Below are 9,932 nucleotides of genomic sequence, written 5' to 3'. Positions count from 1 at the left end.
AAAAAATATTGGCCTTCATCCTGCAGGCAATGCAGAGAGCTTTTCTGAATAGGCAAATCACTTCAGCAAAGTGTTAGCTTGGAGGAAGGGTTCAGGCTTCACTGACTATGGAAGACTTTGAAACCAGACAGGCCAGGAAGAAACTATTTCCAAATAATCATCTTCATATAAGGAAGAATTAAAGGTAACTTATATTTTTTAATGCCTACATATGCTTATGAAAGTGTCAGGTATTGCTGAAGACTTTATAGACATAATCTCATGTTAATTCTTGCAAAAAATAGTAAGCGAATCATTATTTCAATGGTAGTGGCAGAGAACTTGAATCTCAGAGAGCTTATGTGATATCTAATATCATAGAAGTAGGATCAAAGTGGTATAAATTAATAATAGTAATAATTCAAAGTCATATGTAGGAATTGATGTTTAAATATGAGGGTAGAAGAGAAGAAGCTCAACATCTTTGCAAGCTTTTAATCCTGTGGCACTAGAAAATGGGAGTTGCTATTCATGGGGGTGAGAGATGAAGCTAATAAAACAGTCTATTCTCCATTTATTTACTATGTATCTTAGGTTAATTTTCTGGATAACTATCATTCTAATAATACGCCTTCTCAGCAAACTCAATTTTACCATATTTGTCTCTAAATTAACTTTGTTTGTAAATATTCTGTGCATCTTCCCAAAACAATTTTCCACCACTGAATGTAAAAGATTGTTGTAGTTTTCTTGTCTAGTAGAATATTTGTGGAAAGTTTGGCTAGCAAACCTAAGTTACATTTTAGTACATATAGCACAGGGAACAAAAAGAATAAGAGGCATCATGCAGAGTTTGTAAGATTATTGTTGCTGTTTCTATTGTTTTGCAGAGTGTTTGCAAATTTAGAGACTAAATTGTAGTTCATTTTTGTTTCTTATTTTTAAAAACTTTTTGTATACATTTAAGTTTATAGCATAAAGGCTTAATACATTGTTGCTTTTGGAAAATCATTTTATAAATCAATTTATAAATGTAATATCCCTTTCTTCTCAATAAGGGTTAGTCATTTTACAAATGGAAAATGTCAAAATTCTTATGGTACGGTTGAAAATAGAAGCACTCCTCATGGTATCTCAGATATGCAGGTAATGGGAACAAATTCTTGATATTTTATTCCCATCCACCCATCCCTTAATGTACCTTTCTTTCTTAAGCCCATGGCCAAGGAAGAAAACAAATGTTTCTAGTTTTTCCCTGTTATGTCCAACAGTGATTAAATGTCCCTGAAGCACATACAGTGGTTTCTTTGTGTCTATGTTTTCTTATCTAATGCCACATTTTGCCCTTACAGTAGCCCCAGTGGATAAGTAGGCAAGTATTACTATTCCCATTGTGCACACAGATGTTCCAAGTTCAAGAACGTTGCCTAAAATCACAAAACTGGATATTGGCAAATCAGGTCTCTAGACATCCTGCCCTCCTCTTTCTCCTGAGCAGCAGCCTCTGAGACTGGACTAACATTTTTCTAGATTAAAGTAATCCACATTAACTACAGCTGTTTTTCCAAATGTGTGGGTGGGTTAGTGAGCAGCTGCTCTTAACCCTAAAGAGAAGCAAAAGCACAACCGCAGAGAATGATAACAGGAAGCATCTTTCAGGCAATTTACAACTTGAGGCCAGGCTTCCATCTGTTGTAATAAATAGAAGAGAGGATTGCATAATTACCTATTATGTTGATCCCTGTAGATAGCCACTTTTCCTAAACCCGTCAAATCACTTCGTCTTTAGAAGCATTTCCTTCCTTCTCTTACCCTCATATTTTCTGACCAATTGTATGGTAAACACTTTGAGGGCAGGGACAGGATCTTCTATGTCCCATATAACTAGACTGCTTGGCTTAGTTGGTGATAACGAGCACCAGGGTGTCTCTTGGGGCTTCAGAGGTGGGGCGGGGCACAGGGATCCCATCTCAGTGCTGTATTAGAATCTTCCCAGAATTCTTGTTTATAAGCACAACTGGCCAAGTGTAGACTCTCCATGATATCTTTCCCTGACTTCTTAACAGTCAAAATTCAACCTGTTCTTCAAGATCCAATTAACTCCACCTTCTCCATGAAGCTTTCCCTGAATATGCAAGTTGATTTCCCACTTTAATAGAAGCCCCCAAGCTATTGATGACTCCTTTATAGCCCCAAGTCATAGCCTGCCTTTCACTGATAATTATGTCTCCTCAATTAAAATAAAAGTTCAGGGACTGTGCATTTTATTTCTTGTAGTTCTGCCCCACTCACTTACCTTCTCACCCACTCCTACCCTCAACTAGTATGAGTATCCGGCGCAGAATTGAGGTCATATGAAAAATGACAATGTGAATGATTTTTATAAATATGTTGGGACTTACCCATTCAAGGAAAAGCTGTTCCCTTCAAAGCAGTTTTCTTAGAAAGCTCAGCATATTGCAGCCTTTGATGTTCTCTCCTCTCTCAAGTAGGTTCATCTGTTAGAGGGTAGGTAGCTGATGCTTACTTTATTCTATGTTGAATAATTTGACTCTCCTATGCTTGCTCTCCACCAATAGACTGGGCACATTTCTGCAGTTGAAAATTTTTTCCAACTTGAAGCACTCTAGTTGAGATTAAAAAGATAAGGCAAATGAAATGTTAGAGAACAGCTCAAATATGTATTTAACCAATTGTTGCGTGTCTTTACATTCTTCATGCCCTATGCAGAACAGATCTTTCCTCTTTAGAGCCCCCATAGCATTGGGAACTCCAACAGAGCACATCCCTGATATATGCAGTGGTGGGCTGCTGCCCTGACTCTTGCTGCCCCACCACACCATGAGATCTGGTGGAGCAGTAAACAGGCATTGCTCTTCTGTCTTTGCCTCAAGCCCTCACATAGTATCTTAATTAACACATCCAAGAATCAACCATTAACTATTTTAAAAAAAAAAAAAAAAAAAGCTTGTTCTCTTTGCATTGCTAAAGAAATTCAGGGAAGACACTAAACAGTGTGGATTTGAGAAGCCCAGTAAGATTTCATGGCTTACCAGAGACCAGATGTACACCTTAACAGATAGTAAAACATAGGTGGAGGAAGGAGGAGGGGAGAAGCATGCAGCAAAAATGTTGATGCATTGTCTATTAGACATCAACAAGAATATTGAGGCATATTTCGTCATCACTGTCCTACATAGTTTCAGTGATTCTATCAAAATTGTTCAATCAAGAAATTGCCTCCATTTGGTAAGAGTTTCAAGTTACAGATTACCACGCCTTTGAAAGAAAGCAGAGTGGCTTTGGGAAATCAATTAAATTTTCTAGGCCTTTGTTTCCTCATCTTTAAAATGAAAATAGTGTTGTTTGTCCTGTCTCCCTAGGATGAAGATGAAGATTATATGAGATAGTATACGTAAAATACTGTGAAAAGTACTAGGGCAATTATAAGGAATTATCATCTAATTTAGCTGCTGACAGGGGAAGAGAACATAGTTGTCTGAAGATGGGTATGGTATCTACGTGAATCATTTGCTTTCAACTATCTTTTACCCAGGGCCAAAGCTTCTTTATGAGAAAGCACCAGGCAGGTGTAATCAGGCTTCATGAAAGATGGTTCTCCTCCCCTTCCTTTCTCTTTCACCTTCCAGTATTTTGGGTCCAAGGAACGCTTGGCAAAATTAACTTGAAATTATTTCCTTGCAACTACATTGTCTCTCTTTAATGTTGTAAGAAATGTATTTTAATCCTCATTGTTTTTCAATGTCTCATACAGAAAGAGGAGATGTTTCATAAAATTTGATGAATGAGTAAAGTTGCAAACCAACAAAGACTTGGGATTTATTTATTAATTAATTTAGTAATTTATACCAAGGATATATCCAGGTCATTTAGAAAATGGTTCCTCTTTCTTGTGATTTAGATCCACTAGTTAATTGGTTTCTCTGCCTGGCTGATTGTCAGTCGAGACGCCTACATTGCTTATAACTAGCATGTCCATAAACAGAGCAAAGTTATTAATTTAATCTGCTTCAGTTGGTAGGCAATGTGGGGGAACCAGTCTGTGTGTACATAGTTCTCTTGGGCTTGTTTACTGGATTCCCACTTCAGAGACAGCCAGACTGTGTCTGTCTATACAACACCTACACTACGCAGCTGTTTAGGCTGTGTACCCAAACAATTCATTGACTCAGTGGCAAGTGTCAATTGCTTGGCTGAATTTCTGGTTGTTTAATGAAATTGAATAGTTGATTAACTTCGATTGGTTAATCCAATACTGCTATGGAGACCAACTCTTTTTTAAAGAAAAATATGTATTTCTTTACTTGAAAACACTAATGATTAGTTTTAATCACCTTCACACAATATTTTTTTTTGAAACACAGTCTCACTCAGTCACCAGGCTGGAGTGCAGTGGCGCGATCTCAGCTCACTGCAACCCCCACCTCCCAGGTTCAAGCGATTCTCCTGCCTCAGCCTCCTGAGCTGGGACTACAGGCATCCACCACCACGCCCAGCTACTTTTTGTATTTTTAGTAGAGACATGGTTTCATCATGTTGGCCACAATGGTCTCGATCTCTTGACCTTGTGATCCACACCTGCCTCGGCCTCCCAAAGTGCTGGGATTACAAGTGTGAGCCACCGCGCCCGGCCACACAACTAAATTCGTTACTCCAGCCTAGGCAAATATAAAGAACATTGGTTTAGGAGCCAAGAGATCTGTATTATTTCTAGTCCTCCCTCTCCTATTGCCTAATTACTTGACCTTGGGAAATAAACCTTACACCTCACCTTCTCTCCCCACCACTATGTTCTACATTACTTCTCACTCCCAGCCTCAATGGTATCACTTGTAAATAAAAAGTTTAAACCAGTAGCTCTCAAGTTTGTGTTTTACGAACTTCTGATGCCATGACTGTACTGGATTTCCTCATTATAGAATCCTTGTTTATGTAGGCTTCAAGTACCTAAGTGCTTGTGACTCATTCCTATTATGTATATATTATATCTCAGAGAAATTGCAAGGCTTCTAAATAGGGTCGATACTTGGGCCTCATTTTAGACTGTGGGTCAAAGTTAAACTGGTGAATAAGTAGAGAATAAAGGGGAGAGTTTAAACACAACCACAATTATGAGATAGGAAAGTCATAGTCATAATGCCTCCAAAGAAGTAGATGTTGCTCAATTTACCCTGAGAAGAGATGTGGCAATAGTTAGAATGGGATAATTAGGTGATGACTTTGACATGGTGGCTCTCACAGTTATTTAATCAATGACAGTTCTATTATTTCCCAACACTTGTTTTAAATGATGACAAAGACTCCTGAAATGTAGCTTATATTCCTAAACCTAAACCCTCCTGGTGGCTCGAGGACATGGAATTGGTGCCAATGTGCCATTTGGTTGAACAGGAAAAGAGGCTAGTGTTACAGTAGGAGTACCAATTGTGGTACTGGAGTTGTGGTACCTGGAGTACCAGTTAGGAAGCTGTCACAGCAACCCTGGAGAGAAGTGACGAGGGCCTAACCTGAAGGCAGTGAGGTGGGTATGGAAAAGAAATTATTTTATTTGGCATGGACTTTACCTGAGAAACCATGCACATGAGCCTCCGCCCCTATTTTCACAGAGCAGTCCTGTTCTCCTGGGTTAATTTGGGAGTGTGGTAAGTTAGTTTAAAAAACAAATACAGTAAAATACATCCTAACAGTTACAAAACATGTCAGAAGTACACACAAATTAACAAACTCCTGCAGGCTGGGCTGACGTTTTGCTGGAGACTATAGGGGGTCTGTTGGCCTGACAACCAAAGGGAAGCTTCCTCGGAGCCCCACAGTGGATTCTGCAGTGGCCGAGGTCCGTGATAAAGCTGCCTCCCTTCCCTGCAGGCACCCATCTCACAGTTGTGTGTTCCAACAGCAGGCTTATACCTCTGGCTTTTTCAACAACATGGCCTAAGGCAGAGCCTTATAGGCTTTCTAGAGGAAAAACTTCTTTGGGAGCCCTTTCCTGCTCACTTACCAGCCCTGTGATTGTAAGTGAACCCTGGAAACTTTCAACATCTCAGCTTCATTTGTAATAAAGGTGAATAAAACATTCATTTTATATAATAAAGATTAAATCCCCAAACAAAACAGAAAACCCCCACAGCTACTCTACAGAGTTGGAAAGCAAGGTCATCCTGTGGATCCAAGGAAATAAAATTGCATGTGAAAAATCCTTGTAAGCTATAAAACACTATACATGTACTCACGTATGTCATTGTTATATGAGTACCTTATGCTGTCTTAAGTACCTATTGTTGTACAACAAACTACTCCAACATTCAGATGTTTAAACTAACAAAGGTTTAGCCTTTCTCTCAATTCTGTGGGTTAATCTGAGTGGTGTTATTTTTACTGGTCAGTCATGGCTATGGATACCCAATGACTTATCCAGAAGTTGGTTCCAGCTAACAGAAGTTGTGCCTCTTTCATGAGACTTATCATCCTTTGGTGGACTAGACTAGACTAGACTTATTTGGAACATGGAGACCTAAGAGTTTCAAGACTGAAAGCAAATGATAGGACATTTCCCTAAGGTCTAACCCCAGAAGTCATATAGCTTTGCTGTACTGTATTTTTTTTTTTTTTTTTTTTTTTTTTTTTTTTGGTCAAAGAAAATCACAAGGTCAGCCCAGGTTCAAGACAGAGGGAAAATATGCTCTGCCTTGTGATGGCAGATTTGGAAATAATCTATCACATATGAATAAAATAAAAATTAAAACATGGTCAAGAATTTCCTCTCTGGCCAAGACCAAACATACAACTCAGGAGGAATTAAGGTCTAGGCCTTGCATTTTATTTTAAGATCTTATTTCAGCTTGGCACAGTGGCTCATGCCTGTAATCCCCGCACTTTGGGAGGCCGAGGTGGGTGGATCACCTGAGATCAGGAGTTCAAGACCAGCCTGACCAACATGGTGAAACCCTGTCTCTATTAAAAATACAAAAAATTAGCCAGGCAAGCTGGCAGGCACCTGTAATCCCAGCTACTCAGGAGGCTGAGGCAGGAGAATTGCTTGAACCTGGGAGGTGGAGGTTGCAGTGAGTCAAGATCGTGCCACTGCAGTCCAGCCTGGGCAACAGAGTGAGACTCTGTCTCAAAAGCAAAACAAAACAAAAACTTATTTTGTCTTCTGATTGTCATATCTACAAACACCCAGACTATAAGCCTTCTCCACCACTCCTTCCAGAAATCCCAAAGTCCTAGATTAGCATTTTGTATGCCTTACCCGGGAATATTTTTTAACATAAGTTAAATAAAAAAGAACACTCAATACAATGGACTTGTTTCCATTTTTGACACTACTAAAAACTAATATCAGAACTAGTCAAAGGCATCAAAATTCCCCAAGCCTGAAGTTTCACACTAAAACTTAAGACAATAATGGCTACAGAGGAATTTTTACATAAAGTGGTGAAAATAAACTTCTCCTGCTTGCCATTCCCAGAAGGATCCTTGATATGGCCATAAGACAATTGCCAAACTGATTTTCCACACTCTGCCTGGGATATTAGCATGGCATCTGCCCCTAAGCCTACTCCCTCCATCCACTGAGAACTTCCATTACTCTTTGCCGCCCACCACCTTCCCCTGAATGCACATTGTTGATCAAGTGCTCTAGACTAAATGTAAACGTCTTTTCAAGCCCTTTCAGCCCCAACCTCCCACACTTCACAATATCAGAAAAAATGATACATGTGTGAGTTTTATTGTTCTTTTTCTTCTGGCCTCCTAGCTTTCTTGCCTGTGTCTCCTATCCCTGTATAACCTAATACACTAATCTAAATGAAGACGTCCTAGGAGAAAATAGCTTTAGGAAACTAACCTCCTCCAATGGCATTTGTCTGTTCATTAGCAATCTTCGAAGCTTTCCATTAAAGAATGATAGGTACAGAGATGGGAGCATCATTGCAAGTAGGATGGAAGATATTATAGAGGACAACACTTTGACTTATATTCTTCGAGCACAAAGATAAATATTTTTAATGGTGTGTGATATTTATGCAAGAAAAGCATCTTGTATAAGCAGAATTATTTTTTGGTAAAAGCTAAAAAATTTTACTGTTAATATTGATGTCAGTCAACCCCCGTTATAATGAAAACTCAGCTAACCAAAGATTTCCATGCATCAGGTAAAGGGCCACTTAGTTCAGACTCAGTGCTACACAATTTAAGCCTGACTCAGGATCCCTCACCATGGACTTGGTCACATACTAGCTCTCCAGGTAAGAAGCTGAATATTCTAAGAGCCAGCCAGCCTTATCTGCAGAGGGAATTTTAGGCTGGGATTTAGGGGGTATCAAACAGGTCCCTTCACCTAAGATTTCCTCCCCCAGCTACATGCCTCAAAGCCTGCAACCCTGCCAGTTAAGATTCATTCCCTTGAGTTTTAAAATCTGCAATTTTTCTATTGACATGCTAAATTTCAGAGGCTACAGGTGAAACCTGAGGTTATTTCTGGTCTACACCATTAACAGGCCACGTTCTAGACAAATCCTCAGCTAAGAACAGGGCTCTACAGCGAAAATTTGTAACTCAGGGACTTTTGGACATTTAATAAGCTGATGATACATTTCCAGGGACATAGGAACCCTGAAAATACATGTGAAGTTTCAGTTTCAACACCAGACTCCTCATGCCTATCTCTGTGGGGAGTGATAGGAGATTAAACTCACACATGTATCTTTCTACAGATAAGATGTCAGGTTTTATCCTAGTCAAATCCTTGATATAAAAAGATTTATAATGCTAAAAAATAAAACACAGGAGAGGATTCAGGATATGAAGTAGTTCAGAAGTGGCTGGTGGAGCAGAAGTGAGGAGAAAATCTGAACAGCAAGTCAGAGAGCCTTGAGACCAACTGTCTTGTGGTCACAACCTGGCCACAGATTCAGGCTGGCTTGTAAACTGACTCCTGCTCATCAGGGGTCCAGACCCTGTTCAAACCATTGTGGAAGCTCCTCTAACTTACTTCCCAAACCTCACCCCAGAAATACTCCTGATCTTGGAATACCTTACCACAGCACTTTACAGTAACTGGTTCCCCACACTCTGGAATCCCTCAAGAAAGAGATGGACTTGGCAGGAAAGAGATCCACTTGGGCAGGAAAACAACTAATTTCTCACCTTTCCCTTCCTCCTGCTATCTTAAGGATCTGGATTAGAGCAGACCTTTTCTTGCTGCTGCAGAAATGAGGAGGAGTAGGGGGCTGGTTCAGGCCTGGGGGAATTCATAAACACAGGTCTGACAGCTCAGGTCTCTTGCAAGGCTGCAGTCAAGGTACTGGCTAGAGTTACAGTCATCTCAACACTCTACTGGAGAAACATCTGCTTCTAAGTTCACTGCCATGAGCATGAGCAGATTCAGTTCCTTTTGGAAGGTTGAACTGAGAACCTCAGTGTCTCACCAGTTGGTGGTTGAAAGCTGCCCTCAGTTCTTCTCCATGTGGGCCTCTGCAGCTTGGTCAATCATAGCAAGCACATTAGAAGAGCCAGAGAGGTGCAGCAAACCATCATGGCACATGTATACCTATGTAACAAACCCGCACGTTCTACACATGTATCCCAGAACTTCAAGTAAAACTAAAACAAAAAAAAAGAAGAGCCAGAAACACAGCAAGCAAGGGGCAAATCAGAGTAGCTATGACCTAATCTCAGAAATAGCTTTCCATCCCATGTGCTATATTCATGACAGGAGAGGACTAGAAAGGCATGAACATCTGGAGGCGGGAATCACAACCACTGCAGGCCAGTAGCAGCAGCTTCTCACAACGATTAATAAAGATCATAGGATCTTAAAACAAAAATTTTAAAAAGTTCATAGAATCTTCAGTCTAAGACAATTCTGGGAGATTATCTGATTTCTATACTGAAAGGTAGGAGAACTGAGGTCGTGTAAAGTTCAATGTGTT

This window comes from Macaca thibetana, chromosome 18, assembly GCF_024542745.1.
Source record: "Macaca thibetana thibetana isolate TM-01 chromosome 18, ASM2454274v1, whole genome shotgun sequence".
Taxonomy (NCBI): domain Eukaryota; kingdom Metazoa; phylum Chordata; class Mammalia; order Primates; family Cercopithecidae; genus Macaca; species Macaca thibetana.
The sequence above is the reverse complement of the archived record's forward strand: the minus strand, read 5'-3'. Positions refer to the sequence as shown.